This window comes from Hyla sarda, chromosome 10, assembly GCF_029499605.1.
Source record: "Hyla sarda isolate aHylSar1 chromosome 10, aHylSar1.hap1, whole genome shotgun sequence".
Taxonomy (NCBI): domain Eukaryota; kingdom Metazoa; phylum Chordata; class Amphibia; order Anura; family Hylidae; genus Hyla; species Hyla sarda.
The window spans coordinates 49,153,127-49,171,374 of record NC_079198.1 but is presented as its reverse complement, the minus strand read 5'-3'; the positions used below and the strand labels follow the sequence as shown (position 1 = coordinate 49,171,374).

Sequence of the window (18,248 nt, the reverse complement as noted above, 5' to 3'; positions counted from 1 at the left end):
ATGGAGGCTGAGGACAAGGAAGAATATGGAGGCTAAGGAGAAAAGATGACATAGAGGCTAATAGGCTGAGGGTATTGAAGCTCATTAGAAGGATATGGAGGCTGAGAGAGGTGAGGGCATGGAACAGTGTTTCCTAACCAGTGTGTCTCCCAGCATGCCTTTGTCTGTCTAAGCATGCTGGGAGACACACTGGTTAGGAAACACTGATATGGAGGCTGAGGAGAGAGGACGCTGAGGCTATTGGGGATGTAAGAACATGGAGGCTATTAATAGTGCACCCCCTTAACCGTCCCTACATCCTTTAACCTCTTCAGGATGCAGGGCGTATGCATATGCCCTGCATCCTGAGTCCTTAAAGGGGTACTCCGCCCCTAGACATCTTATACCGGAATATCGGTATAAGTTATCGGCTATCGACCCTAACCTCCACCGATTATCGGTATCGGCAGGCCCGTCGCAACAGGACAGGCAAACCAAGCAATTGCTTGGGGCCCCGAGCTGGCCCGGGGCCCCCGAGCAGAGCCGATGTTTGCCTGTCCTCTTGCGCTATCCCGTTCGGCAGGCAGCTCGCCCTGTCGACCTGCCAGGCCAGCAGTGCGAGGGCCTGCCTGGAGAGGGAGGCAGAGACTGGAAGTCGCTGCCTCCGGCTACTTTTTGTGCCCCCTCCGGCTTACCGTCCGTCGGCCCGGGCCTCCTATATGCACGCGGCTCACCATGTCACCTGACATCACGCTGAGTCCCAGAATTCAGGGGCCGGCGTCCTGACGCCAGCCCTAGAGCGTGACGTGACAGTGGGCGGTGCACGAATTGCCGACATTACTGCGCGCGGCGTTAGGTGTGCAAGTAAGTGCAACTTCTCTGACAGTGAGTGAAAGTGAAGGTTTTGCACTCAATTCCTAGGGGTACTAGTACTACTATCTACCTGCCTACGGGGTCTGGGGGGAGGGGGTTAATCTGGGGTACTACCTTCCTATTGAGGGGGGAGAGGGGGTTAATCTGCCCCCCCCCAGTAGGCAGGTAGTACCCCCAGATTAACCCCCTCTTCCCCCCCAGTAGGAAGGTAGTACCCCCAGATTAACCCCCTCTTCTGGGGGTACTGCCTACTGGGGGGAGGGGGTTAATCTGTGGGTACTACCTTCCTACTAGGGGGGAGAGGGGGTTAATCTGAGGGCACTACCTTCCTACTGGGGTGGGGGGTGAAGGGGTTCATCTGGGGGGGAGGGGGTTAATCTGGGGTACTACCTGCCTACCATGGGGGTGGGGTTATGGGGCTACTACCTGTCTACTGGGGGGGGGGGTAATCTGGGGGTACTACCTGCCTACTGGGGGGAGGGGGTCAATCTGAAGGTACTACCTGCCTACTGGGGATCTAATTTGGGGGTACTTCCTGTCTACTGGGTTGGGGGGGGGGTGTTAACATGGGGGGAGAATTTGACATGGGGGAAGATGAGAAGGGGTAGGGATAGGAAGGGGAGAATGTGACATGGGGGGGGGAAAGAAATGAAATGGGGAGAATGTGATTAGGGGGGATAGAAATGAAACAGGGAAGATGTGAAATGAGTGGTGCATATAAAATGGGGGAATAGATGTAAAATGGGGGGGGAAATTGGACATGAAATGGGAGGATTTCACTATTTGTTTATAATATTGAAATTGCAATATTTAGGTCCATAATCGCAATCGCACAGTTTCCCCTTATCGTGCAGCCCTACTAGCTATGTACCTGGCTACCTAACTACCTACATCAGTGTTTCCCAACCAGGGTGCAAAGCTATGACTCCCAGCATGCCCGGAAAGCCAGAGGTCGTCTGGGCGCTGTAGTTTTGCAACAGCTGGAGGCACCATGGTTGGGGACTGTTGGGCACCATGCTCTGTTACTGAGTGGGACACCAAGGGGGGCATTATTACAGGCCTATAGATGAGGAGATTGTGTAGTGTTAAAGGGGTACTCCGTTTAACAACTGCTGCCAGAAAGTTAAACAGATTTGTAAATTACTTCTATTAAAAAAAATCTTAATCCTTCCTGTACTTATTAGCTGCTGAATACTACAGTGGAAATTCTTTTCCGTTTGAAACACAGAGCTGTCTGCTAACATCATGAGCACAGCGCTCTCTGCTGACATCTCTGTCCATTTTAGGAACTGTCAGAGTAAAAGGAAATCCCCATAGCAAACATATGCTGTTCTGGACAGTTCCTAAAATGGACAGAGATGTCAGCAGAGAGCACTGTGCTCATTATGTCAGCAGAGAACACTGTGTTCCAAAAATAAAATTATTTCCACTGTAGTATTCAGCAGCTAATAAGTAAAGGAAGGATTAAGATTTTTTAATAGAAGTAATTTACAAATCTGTTTAACTTTCTGGCACCAGTTGATTTAAAAAAAAAAAAGTTTTTCACCGGAGTACCCCTTTAAGGAGAGCACTGGAAAAATGCAGAGTCTAAGATGTTTGTTCTGCAGATGAAGAGAGATGAAGTTTTGGCTGGAAGAAGACATCATGGCGGTCTGAGTCAGACGGGGAAGAAAAGGAAAAAGGACGACGCTGATCAGAAAAGACGTGACCTGTGAGTTCCTTCATGTAGCTGTAAACACTTATATGGGATATATATCCTGTGTACAGCTGGTATATAATCTCTATATGGTCCCGTATATATAATCTTTTTTGCGTGCGTAAGGTGGGGAGGGGGCCTCCATTTCTATTTTGCTTGGGGCCCCCAAATTCCTTCAAACGGCCCTGGGTATCGGCCCTTAAAAACCGATATCGGTCGATCCCTAATGTGATATATATATATATACCCCCCGCACAGCGCTATCATATAAACCCCCGCAGCGCATGTAGATATATATTATATATGCCCCCCGCACAGCGGATCTATATACATATGCCTCTGAAGTGCTATCAATGAATAATGCAGTGGTCTCCAACTTGCGGACCTGCAGATGTTGCAAAACTACAACTCCCAGCATGCACAGACAGCCGTTGGCTGTCCGGGCATTCTGGGAGTTGTAGTTTTGCAACATCTGGAGGTCCGCAGGTTGGAGACCACTGGCTTATGCTTGTCAATGATAGCGCTTCAGAGGCATGTGTATATAGAAGCAAAATGGGGAGCAGACATATAGCGTTATCTGATCCCCTCTTCGCTTCTATACACAATCCTCAGCAAACACCACAGCTGCCCCATCGCCTCCCCCATCCCCGGTGTTTTAATTACGTGTTGCCGGGGCCCGCGATCATTCTGGCTTAGACGCTGTTGCTGTGTGCTGTCACTGTGCGCACTGACGAGTGATGTCCCCAACGCACGTCGTGATGTCACCGTCAGTACGCACAGTGACAGCGCACAGCGACAGCGCCGAAGCCAGAATGATCGCGGACCCGGGGATGGGGGAGGCGATGGGGCAGCTGTGGTGTTTGCTGAGGATTGTGTATAGAAGCGAAGAGGGGATCAGATAACGCTATATGTCTGCTCCCCACTTTGCTTCTATACACATGCCTCTGAAGCGCTATCATTGACAAGTATTAGCCAGTGGTATCTAACCTGCGGACCTCCAGATGTTGCAAAACTACAACTCCCAGAATGCCCGGACAGCCAACAGCTGTCCGTGCATGCTGGGAGTTGTAGTTTTGCAACATCTGGAGGTCCGCAAGTTGGAGACCACTGCATTAGTCATTGATAGCACTTCAGAGGCATATGTATATAGATGCACTGTGCGGGGGGCATATATAATATATATCTACATGCGCTGCAGGGGGTATATGATAGCGCTGTGCGGGGGGATATATATATATATATATACGGCTATATAATAGCGGTGTGTGGGGGGTATATATATATATACATACACACACACACATGCGCTGCGGGGGGGTATATAATAGCGCTGTGCGGGGGGTATATATATATATATATACACATACGCTGCAGGGGGCATATGATAGCGCTGTGCGGAGGGCATATATACAATTTACCCGTGCGACACAATTTCCAACCCGTGCGACACAATTTTTTTTCCCGTGAGACACATTAGTAAATCAGGGAGAAAAATACACAGAGTAAATCAAGAAACACTCAGAGATAAACCCGATACTCTTAGTAAATGTGGGCCATTGTATTTGTGAATCAATATATCATTTATTTGGAATATACATTTTCCTTACAAGCAGAGAGTTTCAAAGTTAGAAAAATGCTAAATGTTAAACATTTTCATGAAATTTGGGGATTTTTCACCAAGAAAGGATGCAAGTAACGACGAAAATTTACCACTGTGTTAAAGTAGAATATGTCACGAAAAAACAATCTCAGAATCAGATTGAAAGGTAAAAGCATTCCAGAGTTTTATTAATATATAAAGTGAGAGTGGTCAGATTTGCAAAAAAGGGCTGCGTCCTTAAGGTGAAAATGAGCTGCGTCCTTAAAGGGGTACTCCACTGGAAAACATTTTTTTTAAATAAACTGGTGCCAGAAAGTTAAGCAGATTTGTAAACTAAAAAAGCTGAGTTGGAGGTACTCAATCTGTTTAGTATGTATTGTCCGAGATCTCTATCTCTATTTATCCCCACCACTGTACTTTATTTAAAAACGGCCGAGCCGTACGTCCTTTTCCTGCAATGGTGGGCCCAGTCTGGGGGTCTCCAGAGGTTGCAAGTACACATAAGTGGATCTGCCTCTAACCACCACTGAACTTTCAAACTGAGAGTGTGTTGTTATCTAATCACATATACTGTGTGTTTTATTTCACATCTTTTTATATATTGATCTGTACCTTTTAATTATAAAAGGTGGGCAAGGGCCCTGCTCTCTTACTCCACATTTCTACCTAACTGTTTAAATTGACTTAACAATTATTTTGTTTTTATTTAATTAATAAATGTGTTGTACCCTGGACATTTAGTACATCCATTTTATTCACACATCTATTGCAGTAGTTATTTCAGCAACACCTGATTCATTTTGCAACATAGTAGATATACAAACAACAGTCACCATTCATTTGCATATACACTATACAGTAACCCCCCGACCTACGATGGCCTCGACATATGATAAAATCGACATACGATGCTTTTATATGTCGGGGCCATCGCATTAACTGCTATCCGACAGCGCAAAATGCTTAAGCTGCTGTCGGATAGCAGTTTAAGCATCCCTGGCAGGTTCGCTTACCTATTCCCGCTGCTACGGGTCCACTTCGCGATCCTCCGGTGTCTTGCGCATCTTCTCCAGGGTCCGGGCCTTGCTTTCCGGCGTCGTTATTACGTCACTACGCACGCCGTGCCGGCGCAGCAGCGTAATAACGTCACCAGAAAGCGAGGCCCGGACCCTGCAGAAGATGCGCAAGACACCGGAGGATCGCGAAGAAGACACCGGAGCAGCGGGAGCCCCTGGGACAGCATCGGGAGCGGTGAGGACCTGGTCTGGAGCTGCGGGGACAGGTAAGTACAGCTTCCTATACTTTACATTGCACGGATCTCTCAACATACGATGGATTCGACAAACGATGGGTCGTTTGGAACGAATTACCATCGTATGTTGAGGGACCACTGTACTTATACTTCTCTATCTTTCCATACTTGATCACCAGCCTTGCATTTAATAAGCATCACACATCCTCTGAGTCATTCTCTAAGCCGCACTATCTATATTTGCATCCATCACTTTGTATCCATTCATCCATTCAACTCCCTGCATCATCTTTTATTCCAGCCACTTCACACCCTTTATTCCCCTGTCCTTGAGATCTCATCCACTACCATCACTAGATTTGTAAATTACTTCTATTAAAAAATCCCAATCCTTCCAGTACTTATCAGATGCTGTATATATTCACAGGACGTTCTTTACTTTTTGAATTTCCTTTCTGTCTGATCACAGTGCTCTCTGCTGAAACCTCTGTCCATGTCAGAAACTGTCCAGAGAAAGAGAGGTTTGCTATGGGGATTTGCTCCTATGCTGGACAGTTCCTAAAATGGACAGGGGTGTCAGAAGAGAGCCCTTGTGGTCAGGCAGAAATTAAATTTAGAAAATAACTTCCTGTAGATTATACAGCAGCTGATAAGTACTGGAAGAATTGGGATTTTTTAATAGAAGTAATTTACAAATCTTTAACTTTCTGGCACCAGTTGATTTAAAATAAAATGTTTACCAGTGGAGTACCCCTTTAACCCCTAAAGGACGCAGGACGTAAATGTACGTCCTGGTGCGGTGGTACTTAACGCACCAGGACGTACATTTACGTCCTGTGCATAACCGCGGGCATCGGAGCAATGCCCGTGTCATGCGCGGCTGATCCCGGCTGCTGATCGCAGCCAGGGACCTGCCGGCAATGGCCGACGCCCGCGATCTCGCAGGCGTCCGCCATTAACCCCTCAGGTGCCGGGATCAATACAGATCTGCATCTGTGGCAGTACGCGATTTCAATGAATGATCGGATCGCCCGCAGCGCTTCTGCGGGGATCCGATCATTCAGAACGCCGCATGGAGGTCCCCTCACCTTCCGGCTCCCGGCGTCTTCTGCTCTTGTCTGAGATTGAGCAGACCAGAACAGAAGATGACCGATAACACTGATCTGTTCTATGTCCTATACATAGAACAGATCAGTATTAGCATTCATGGTATTGCTATGAATAGTCCCCTATGGGGACTATTCAAGTGTAAAAAAAAATGTAAAAAAATGTTAAAGTAAAAGTAAAAAAAAAGTCCCCTCCCCCAATAAAAAAGTAAAACGTCAGTTTTTTCCTATTTTACCCCCAAAAAGCGTAAAAAATAAATTTAATAGACATATTTGGTATCGCCGCGTGCGTAAATGTCTGAACTATTAAAATAAAATGTTAATGATCCCGTACGGTGAACGGCGTGAACGGAAAAAAAAGTCAAAAATTGCTACTTTTTTAATACATTTTATTTAAAAAAAAATATAAAAAATGTATTTAAAGTTTTTTATATGCAAATGTGGTATAAAAAAAAAGTACAGATCATGGCGCAAAAAATGAGCCCTCATACCGCCGCTTATACCGAAAAATAAAAAAGTTAGAGGTCATCAAAATAAAGGGATTATAAACGTACTAATTTGGTTAAAAAGTTTGTGATTTTTTTTAAGCACAACAATAATAGAAAAGTATGTAATAATGGGTATCATTTTAATCGTATTGACCCTCAGAATAAAGAGCACATGTCATTTTTACCGTAAATTGTACGGCGTGAAAATGAAACCTTCAAAAAAATTGCAAAATTGCGTTTTTCTTTTTAATTTCCCCACAAAAATAGTGTTTTTTGGTAGCGCCATACATTTTATGATATAATGAGTTATGTCAATACAAAGGACAACTGGTCATGCAAAAAACAAGCCCTCATACTAGTCTGTGGATGAAAATATAAAAGAGTTATGATTTTTAGAATGCGAGGAGGAAAAAATGAAAACATCAAAATTAAATTGTCTGAGTCCTTAAGGGCAAAATGGGCTGAGTCCACAAGGGGTTAAAGAGCAACCGTAGTTACAAATCGTAGTGTGAACCCAGCCTAACACCACCATACCAGAACTGAACACCACTAAATATGTTAATGTGTTTTTAGTTTTTGCAGTTTGGGGACTGATTTTCCTACCCACTGAAGTCAAAGTGCTGCAAAATCAGCTGCATAAAATCTGCAGCAGATAACGCACGTTTGAAGGTATCCTAAGACTATGTGCACATGTCCTTATTTTCTGCTGCAGATTTTCCTACCTATTAGGCTAGGTTCAGACTACGGAATTTCCGCCTGCAATTCCGCTTTGAAATTGCAGGTGGAAATTCCGCTTGCTAAAATGTACTGTATAGTGAATGGGTTTCCGTTCACAAATTCACACTTCAGAATTTGTGAAGCGGAATTTGTGAACGGAAAATCCGCTTGGAAATTTCCACCTGAAGAATGGCGTTGCTCTTTCTTCAGGCGGAAATCTGCGCGGAACACATAGCAGTCTATTGGAGACTGCCCGGAGATTCCATAGTCTGAACCTAGCCTTAAAGCTAATGGACCGCAAAATCTGCTGCAGCAAATCTGCATCATGAATGTGTGAACTGATCCTAAGGCTGAACATTTTACTGCTACAGAAGCTGTACTGTCATAGAGTAACTGAATTTCAAGAGTAAAAATGTAAGTACGGTTGGAGGGGGCACAGCCTGGCCAGACAGGCCGCAATGGGAGTTGTAGTACTTGCATTGCACTCTCTCTAATGCTGAGAGATTCAGATCCTGAACTAAAAATAACAACAACAAATAAAAAAACTTACCCTTTATATTATCAGTGTGCTGTCCTTCTGGCTGCTGGTCCCTCTCCTCCCCCTCCTCATCAGAGACAGTGTTAGTAATGTGTTACTTACATGAGCTGCAGTCAGTGTAGGATTAGGACAGGCAGGAGAGTGTTAATCTTTTCCCTCTGTGTTGCAGGCAGAGGACAGGCCTGAGAGCAGAGCTGCTGTGTGTGAAGAAGTCTCCATCAGAGCAGAGATGGCAGAGGGAGGGGAGGAGGAAATTCTACATCTCTGCAGATCGCAGTACGAGCGAGCGGAGCAGCCCTCCAGCAATGTTGGTGGCTGGGCCCAGACCCTCCTTACAGGAGTACCTTACAGGAGTACTGTCCGCACCCCCTGATGGCGGCCCTTCTTTACATTCTCAAAGCCTCCTTGTACTGATTCTGTTCGGACTGCAGCTTGTCGTGGACAGAGACGGGTCCTGCAGGGTTCCTACTGGGTGTCACAGCTTCTATCTCACATGCGTCATGCTCCTCTAACTTCCTTTCAGGGTCTGGGGTCAGTAGGGCAATGTCACCTGGCTTCCATTGTGTACCAGAGGTCTCTATCGTCTCTGCTTCTGGCATGGCCTCCTTCCCAAGTCACACTTGCAGAATGCTCCTGAGGCTCGCGAGCCAGTGTTTTGTCTTATTTCTCTAATCAACTAATTACAGCTCAATTAAACGATGCTAAAAATCATCGACAATGACTTCCATTAACCATTTTTAGGGTCTGTTGGGGTGCGTCATTTTGCTGCACTTTCCACTGCTGAATAGATGTGGTTTATTTATTATCAAATGCCATAAAATAGTAATTTCCCACATTAATAAGCACATGTGAATGTAGCCTTGGCATTTGTCCACACAGACAGATTTAGTCCAGATTTTCCAAAGCGTATTTGCAACAGAAAAACTGCGGCGTATTTTGCTACCATTGACCTAAATTGCTCTGAAAAAAAAAAAAAATATATATATATATATATATGTATAAATATATATATATATATATATATATATATGTATATATATATATATATATATATATATATATATATATATGTATATATATATATTCTACCACTCTTGGGGATTTTCTGGTGACCCATTAGAGTTAATGGTAGCAAAATTTGAATGAAATCTGCCACATGGCTTTAAAGGAAAACTGTCACATATTTTCTCCCGCACTATCCACAGGTATTGCTGGATAGTGTGGAAGACGCTGATTAAAATGAGCCCTACCTTGGTCTGATCCGCGCCGCCGTTCGCCCGCAATTGTAGTTTTAATCTCTGTGTATATCCGGGCTGTAACTGGCAAAGGCGGGGCTTCTGCGGGCTAACGGACACTGATGTCAGCGCCGCTCATGAATATTCATCCCTCCCTCTGGTTAGGAGCGGCGAAGAGAGGGAGAACAGGAGGGATGAATATTCATGAGCGGTGCTGACGTCAGTGTCCGTTAGCCCCCAGAAGCCCCGCCTTTGCCAGTTACAGCAGGATATACACAGAGATTAAAACTACAATTGCGGGCGAACGGTGGTGCGGATCAGACCAAGGTAGGGCTCGTTTTAATCAGCGTCTCCCGCACTATCCACCAGTACCTGTGGATAGTGCGGGAGAAAATATGTGACAGTTTTCCTATGATGGGTAGCAAAATCCACAGCATCATATCTGCAGCAGATCCTGTAAATTTGAATGTATCCTAAGGGCTTGTTCACAAGGGCGAGTTTGCTAGCAAACCTGTAGCATGTTTCCTGTTGTGAGTTCGAATGGACACAGGCTTCTTGCAGTAGCTTTTCAGCAGCGAAAATCCACTGCAGACCCAATAGAGTTCAATAGGGTCTGTGGCATATTGTAAATTCCACTGCCAACCCCCATTCAAACTCGCAGCAGGAAAAATGCTGTGAGTTCACTAGCAAATCTTCTTCAAACAGGCAGATTTTATAGAGAACTTACAGCATGTTTCCTGCTGAGAGTTTAAATGGGGGCGGGCGCTTTGTGGCAAAATATCAGCAGCGGAATTTCCGCTGTGGAAAATCTGCCACAGACCCCATCAAAGTCAATTGAGTCTGAGAGCCAGCCCTAATTCAAACACGCCGTGGGAAACATGCTGCAAGTTCACAATAAGATCTGCCCTTGTGAACGAGCACTTGCAAATTCCCATAGGATGTTACACAGATTATTTGCTGCAGAAAATCCACAAATCAGCCACTATTGTAGATTTTCTGCTGACCTATTGATGTTACGTAGTTAGTACGGTTGAAAAAATACATATGTTCATCAAGTTCAACCAAGGAGGTAAGGGGAAGGGGTATGGGCGGATGAAGGGGAGGTGATGCCATGTTTCTGCATATGCATCAATGTTATATTGTTCTTGAAATGTATCTAACGAAATGTATCTGTTTTAAAGCCCTTAACTGTTTTTGCTGTGACCAGTTCCTAAGGCAGGCTGTTCCATAAATTCTTCCATAAATTGTCGCCCCTGGAAACGAAAGTTTTTTTGCCAGACAGAGGGAGTGCCCCTTTGTCTTTTGAGGGGGTTTTACCTGGAACAGTTTTTTTTTCCATACTTTTTGTATGGGTCATTTATATACTTAAATAAGTCAGTCATATCCCCCTTAACCATTAATGTTAATGGTAGCAAAATCCACTGCAGATTTTCTGCAGCAAATATGATACATGATATGTTTAAGAAAGTAAAGAGCAATGGGAGAGATTTACCAATACCTGTGCCGAGAAAAAGTTGCCCAGTTTCCCAAAGCAACCAATCAGATTGCTCCTTTTATTTTTCACAGGCCTGTTAAAAAATGAAATAAGCGATCTGATTGGTTGCTATAGGTAGCTGAACCACTCTTCCTCTGCACAGGCTTTAATAAATCTCCCCCATTGTGAATAAATATTTGCCACTATTGTGTCAAGATCTTGGGAACATTTTGAAGAAAGTTGTAATTTTTCATTTAACCCCTTAACCGGTACGTCCTTGGTCCTGCTCTCCTGATATAACGCGGGGTTACACAGTAACCCCGCGTCATATCACTGCGGGCCCGGCGTCATAGTGAAGCCGGGACCCACCTCTAATAGCGTGCAGCGCCGATCGCGGCGCCGCGCGCTATTAACCCTTTAGCCGCGCGCTCAGAGCTGAGCCGCGCGGCTAAAAGCGAAACCGAAAGTGGCCGGCTAGCTCAGTTGGGCTGTTCGGGATAGCCGCGGCTAATCGCGGCATCCCGAACAGCTGACAGGACAGCGGGAGGGCCCCTACCTGCCTCCTCGCTGTCCGATCGCCGAAAGACTGCTCAGTGCCTGAGATCCAGGCATGAGCAGTCATGCGGCAGAATTGTTGATCACTGGTTTCTTATGAGAAACCAGTGATCAATGATGAAGATCAGTGTGTGCAGTGTTATAGGTCCCTATGGGAGCTATAACACTGCAAAAAAAAAGTGAAAAAAATAAGTGAATAAAGATCATTTAACTCCTCCCCTATTAAAAGTTTGAATCACCCCCCTTTTCCAATAAAAAAAAAAACCCACAGTGTAAATAAAAATAAACATATATGGTATCACCGCGTGCGGAAATGTCCGAATTATAAAAATATATCATTAATCAAACCGCTCGGTCAATGGCGTGCGCGCAAAAAAATTCCGAAGTCCAAAATAGTGCATTTTTGGTCACTTTTTATATCATTTAAAAATGAATAAAAAGCGATCAATAAGTTCTATCAATGCAAAAATGGTACCGTTAAAAACTTCAGATCACGGCGCAAAAAATTAGCCCTCATACTGTTACGCCGAGCGCTCCGAGTCCCCGCTCCTCCCCGGAGCGCTCGCAGCGTTCTCTTATTCACAGCGCCCCGGTCAGACCTGCTGACCGGGTGCGCTGCGATATTGCTCCCAGCCGGGATGCGATTCGCGATGCGGGACGCGCCCGCTCGCCATGCGCATCTCGGCTCCCGTACCTGACCCGTTCCCCATCTGTGTTGTCCCGGCGCGTGCGGCCCCGCTCCTTAGGGCACGCGCGCGCCGGTTCTCTGCGATTTAAAGGGCCACTGCGCCACTGATTGGCGCAGCAGGCCTAATCAGTATCTTCACCTGTGCACTCCCTACTTATACCTCACTTCCCCTGCACTCCCTCGCCGGATCTTGTTGCCATTGTGCCAGTGAAAGCGTTTCCTTGTGTGTTCCTAGCCTGTGTTCCAGACCTCCTGCCGTTGCCCCTGACTACGATCCTTGCTGCCTGCCCTGACCTTCTGCTACGTCCGACCTTGCTCTTGTCTACTCCCTTGTACCGCGCTTATCTCAGCAGTCAGAGAGGTTGAGCCGTTGCCGGTGGATACGACCTGGTTGCTACCGCCGCTGCAAGACCATCCCGCTTTGCGGCGGGCTCTGGTGAATACCAGTAGCAACTTAGAACCGGTCCACCGACACGGTCCACGCCAATCCCTCTCTGGCACAGAGGATCCACCTCCAGCCAGCCGAATCGTGACAGTAGATCCGGCCATGGATCCTGCTGAGGTCCCGTTGCCAGTTGTCGCCGACCTCACCACGGTGGTCGCCCAGCAGTCGCAACAGGGCCACCAGCTGTCTCAACTGACCGTGATGCTACAGCAGCTACTACCACAGCTTCAGCAATCTTCTCCTCTGCCAGCTCCTGCACCTCCTTCGCAGTGAGTGGCCGCATCCAGCCTCCGATTATCTTTGCCGGATAAATTTGATGGGGACTCTAAGTTTTGCCGTGGTTTTCTTTCGCAATGTTCCCTGCATTTGGAGATGATGTCGGACCAGTTTCCAACTGAAAGGTCAAAGGTGGCTTTCGTAGTCAGCCTTCTGTCTGGGAAAGCCCTGTCATGGGCCACACCGCTCTGGGACCGCAATGATCCTGTCACTGCCTCTGTACACTCCTTCTTCACGAAGATTCGAAGTGTCTTTGAGGAACCTGCCCGAGCCTCTTCTGCCGAGACTGCCCTGCTGAACCTGGTCCAGGGTAATTCTTCTGTTGGCGAGTACGCCATCCAATTCCGTACTCTCGCCTCCGAATTATCCTGGAATAACGAGGCCCTCTGCGCGACCTTTAAAAAAGGCCTATCCAGTAACATTAAAGATGTTCTGGCCGCACGAGAAATTCCTGCTAACCTGCATGAACTTATTCATCTTGCCACCCGCACTGACATGCGTTTTTCCGAAAGGCGTCAGGAGCTCCGCCAGGATATGGACTTTGTTCGCACGAGGCAGTTTCTCTCCCCGGCTCCTCTCTCCTCTGGTCCTCTGCAATCCGTTCCTGTGCCTTCCGCCGTGGAGGCTATGCAAGTTGACCGGTCTCGCTTGACACCTCAAGAGAGGACACGACGCCACATGGAGAACCTTTGCCTGTACTGTGACGGTACCGAACATTTCTTGAAGGATTGTCCTATCCGTCCTCCTTGCCAGGAAAGACGCACGCTGACTCCGCACAAAGGTGAGACAGCTCTTGATGTGAACTCTGCTTCTCCACGTCTTACTGTGCCTGTGCGGATTTCTTCTTCTACCTTCTCCTTCTCAGCTATGGCCTTCTTGGATTCCGGATCTGCAGGAAATTTTATTTTGGCCTCTCTCATCAACAGGTTCAACATCCCGGTGACCAGTCTCGCCAGACCCCTCTACATCAACTCTGTTAATAATGAAAGATTGGACTGTACCGTGCATTACCACACGGAACTTCTCTTAATGTGCATCGGACCCCATCACGAAAAAATTGAATTCTTGGTCCTCTCTAACTGCACTTCAGAAATTCTTCTTGGATTACCGTGGCTTCAACGCCATTCCCCAACCCTTGATTGGACCACAGGGGAGATCAAGAACTGGGGTACTTCTTGCCACAAGGACTGTCTTAAACCGGCTCCCTGTACTCACAGTCAAGACCCTGTGGTTCCCCGGTATCTGGTCTTCCCAAGGCCTATCTGGATTATGCTGATGTTTTTTGCAAAAAACAAGCAGAGATTTTGCCTCCTCACAGGCCTTATGACTGTCCTATTGACCTCCTCCCGGGTACTCCTCCACCCCGGGGCAGAATCTATCCTCTGTCTGCTCCGGAAACTCAAGCCATGTCGGAGTACATCCAAGAGAACTTAAAAAAGGGGTTTATCCGCAAGTCCTCCTCCCCTGCTGGAGTTGGATTTTTTTTTGTTTCCAAAAAAGACGGCTCCCTACGCCCTTGCATTGATTACCGCGGACTTAATAAAATCACTGTAAAAAACCGCTACCCCCTACCTCTTATCTCGGAACTCTTTGACCGCCTACGAGGCGCTCACATCTTTACCAAGCTGGACTTAAGAGGTGCTTATAATCTCATCCGCATCAGGGAGGGGGACGAATGGAAGACTGCATTTAACACCAGAGATGGACACTTTGAATATCTGGTTATGCACTTTGGCCTTTGCAATGCCCCTGCCGTCTTCCAAGACTTTGTAAATGACATTTTTCGTGATCTTCTATATACCTGTGTTGTGGTTTACCTGGACGATATTCAGATTTTTTCTGCTAACCTAGAAGAACACCGCCAGCATGTCCGCATGGTTCTTCAGAGACTTCGGGACAATCAATTATATGCCAAAATGGAAAAATATCTCTTTGAATGTCAGTCTCTTCCTTTCCAAGGATACTTAGTCTCTGGCCAGGGACTACAAATGGACCCAGATAAACTATCTGCCGTATTGGATTGGCCACGCCCCTCCGGACTCCGTGCTATCCAACGGTTTTTGGGGTTCGCCAATTATTACAGACAATTTATTCCACACTTTTCCACTATTGTGGCTCCTATCGTGGCTCTAACCAAGAAAAACGCCAATCCTAAGTCCTGGTCTCCTCAAGCAGAAGACGCATTTAAACATCTCAAGTCTGCCTTTTCTTCTGCTCCCGTACTCTCCAGACCTGACCCATCTAAACCCTTCTTATTGGAGGTAGACGCCTCCTCAGTGGGAGCTGGAGCAGTTCTTCTACAAAAAAATTCTTCCGGGCATGCTGTTACTTGTGGGTTTTTTTCTAGGCCCTTCTCTCCGGCGGAGAAAAACTACTCCATTGGTGATCGAGAATTACTGGCCATAAAATTGTCGCTTGAGGAATGGAGGCACCTGCTGGAGGGATCCAAATATCCAGTTATTATATACACTGACCACAAGAATCTCTCTTATCTCCAGTCTGCCCAACGGCTGAACCCTCGCCAGGCTAGGTGGTCGTTGTTCTTTTCCCGTTTTAACTTTGAAATTCATTTTCGCCCTGCCGACAAGAACATTAGGGCCGATGCCCTCTCTCGTTCTTCAGATGCCTCTGAAGTGGAAGCCTCCCTGCAACACATCATTCCTCCTGACTGTCTGATCTCCACTTCTCCAGCTTCCATCAGACAAACTCCTCCAGGGAAGACCTTCGTTTCTCCACGCCAGCGCCTCGGGATTCTCAAGTGGGGACACTCCTCCCACCTCGCAGGCCATGCTGGCATCAAAAAATCCATCCAACTCATCTCTCGATTTTATTGGTGGCCTACTCTGGAGACTGATGTTGTTGATTTCGTGCGGGCTTGTACTGTCTGTGCCCGGGATAAGACCCCTCGCCAGAAGGCTCCTGGTCTCCTTCATCCTCTGCCTGTTCCTGAACAACCTTGGTCACAGATTGGTATGGACTTTATTACTGACTTGCCTTTATCCCATGGCAACACAGTTGTTTGGGTGGTCGTTGATCGATTCTCCAAGATGGCACATTTTATCCCTCTTCCAGGCCTTCCTTCGGCGCCTCAGTTGGCGAAGCAATTTTTTATACACATTTTTCGCCTTCACGTGTTGCCCACGCATATCGTCTCGGATAGAGGCGTTCAATTTGTGTCTAAATTCTGGAGGGCCCTCTGTAAGCAGCTCAAGATCAAATTAAACTTCTCTTCTTCTTATCATCCCCAATCCAATGGGCAAGTAGAAAGAATTAATCAGGTCCTGGGTGACTATTTGCAACATTTTGTTTCCTCCCGCCAGGATGACTGGGCAGATCTTCTACCATGGGCCAAATTCTCGTACAATTTCAGAGTCTGCGAATCCTCTGCTAAATCTCCATTCTTCGTGGTGTACGGCCGTCACCCTCTTCCTCCCCTCCCCACTCCCATGCCCTCTGGTTTGCCCACTGTTGATGAAGTGACTCGAGGCCTCTCCACCATATGGAAAGAAACCCAAAATTTTCTTTTACAGGCTTCATCCCGGATGAAAAAATATGCTGATAAGAAAAGAATAATTCCCCCCATTTTTGCTCCCGGAGACAAGGTATGGCTCTCCGCTAAGTATGTCTGCTTTCGTGTCCCCAGTTATAAACTGGGACCACGTTATCTTGGTCCTTTCAAAGTCAAGTGCCAGATCAACCCTGTCTCTTACAAACTCCTTCTTCCTCCTTCTCTCCGTATCCCCAATGCCTTCCATGTCTCTCTCCTTAAACCACTCATCCTTAACCGCTTCTCTCCCAAAGTTGTTTCTCCCACTCCAGTTTCCGGGTCATCTGACATCTTTTTGGTGAAGGAGATTCTAGCATCCAAGACGATCAGAGGTAAAAGATTCTTTTTGGTTGACTGGGAGAATTGCAGCCCAGAGGAGAGATCTTGGGAACCTGAGGACAACATCCTGGACAAAAGTCTTATCCTCAGGTTCTCAGGCTCCAAGAAGAGGGGCAGACCCAAGGGGGGGGGGGGTACTGTTACGCCGAGCGCTCCGGGTCCCCGCTCCTCCCCGGAGCGCTCGCAGCGTTCTCTTATTCACAGCGCCCGGTCAGACCTGCTGACCGGGTGCGCTGCGATATTGCTCCCAGCCGGGATGCGATTCGCGATGCGGGACGCGCCCGCTCGCCATGCGCATCTCGGCTCCCGTACCTGACCCGTTCCCCGTCTGTGTTGTCCCGGCGCACGCGGCCCCGCTCCTTAGGGCACGCGCGCGCGCCGGGTCTCTGCGATTTAAAGGGCCACTGCGCCACTGATTGGCGCAGCAGGCCTAATCAGTATCTTCACCTGTGTACTCCCTACTTATACCTCACTTCCCCTGCACTCCCTCGCCGGATCTTGTTGCCATTGTGCCAGTGAAAGCGTTTCCTTGTGTGTTCCTAGCCTGTGTTCCAGACCTCCTGCCGTTGCCCCTGACTACGATCCTTGCTGCCTGCCCTGACCTTCTGCTACGTCCGACCTTGCTCTTGTCTACTCCCTTGTACCGCGCTTATCTCAGCAGTCAGAAAGGTTGAGCCGTTGCCGGTGGATACGACCTGGTTGCTACCGCCGCTGCAAGACCATCCCGCTTTGCGGCGGGCTCTGGTGAATACCAGTAGCAACTTAGAACCGGTCCACCGACACGGTCCACGCCAATCCCTCTCTGGCACAGAGGATCCACCTCCAGCCAGCCGAATCGTGACACATACCGCCCCATACATGGAAAAATAAAAAAGTTATAGGGGTCAGAAGATGACAATTTTAAACGTATTAATTTTCCTGCATGTAGTTATGACTTTTTCCAGAAGTCCGACAAAATCAAAGCTATGTAAGTAGGGTATGATTTTAATCGTATGGACCTACAGAATAAAGATAAGGTGTCATTTTTACCGAAAAATGTACTACGTAGAAACGGAAGCCCCCAAAATTTACAAAACAGCGTTTTTTTTTCTATTTGGTCACACAATGATTTTTTTTTCCGTTTCACCGTAGATTTTTGGCCAAAATGACTGACGTCATTACAAAGTAGAATTGGTGGCGCAAAAAATAAGCCATCATATGGATTTTTAGGTGCACAATTGAAAGAGTTATGATTTTTTAAAGGCAAGGAGCAAAAAACGAAAATGCAAAAACGGAAAAACCCCCGGTCCTTAAGGGGTTAAGAGACAAAAACACACTAACACTGCCCCAAGCATTACTGTCTTGCAGACCGGGGAGTATGGCAATACTTAGCTGCGATAAAAAGATATCCACAAATGTGCTAACAATAGATGGGTATAGATGGGAAAATATGTAGAAAAG

At 46.9% G+C, this 18,248-nt stretch overlaps 1 protein-coding gene across 2 annotated transcripts in view; it reads right to left on the bottom strand.

Moving 5' to 3' along the window:
- The window catches only part of LOC130294253 (myosin-10-like), a 312,827-nt gene extending 304,270 nt beyond the window's left edge, over positions 1-8,557 (bottom strand). The window contains exon 1 of one of the 2 annotated variants that reach the window (XM_056543843.1): positions 8,262-8,557. The gene's annotated coding sequence lies outside the window, so the exon portion shown is untranslated. The remainder of the gene's footprint in view (positions 1-8,261) is intronic. The other variant, XM_056543842.1, reaches the window with a different exon arrangement.
- Between the last annotated feature and the right edge of the window lie 9,691 nt (positions 8,558-18,248).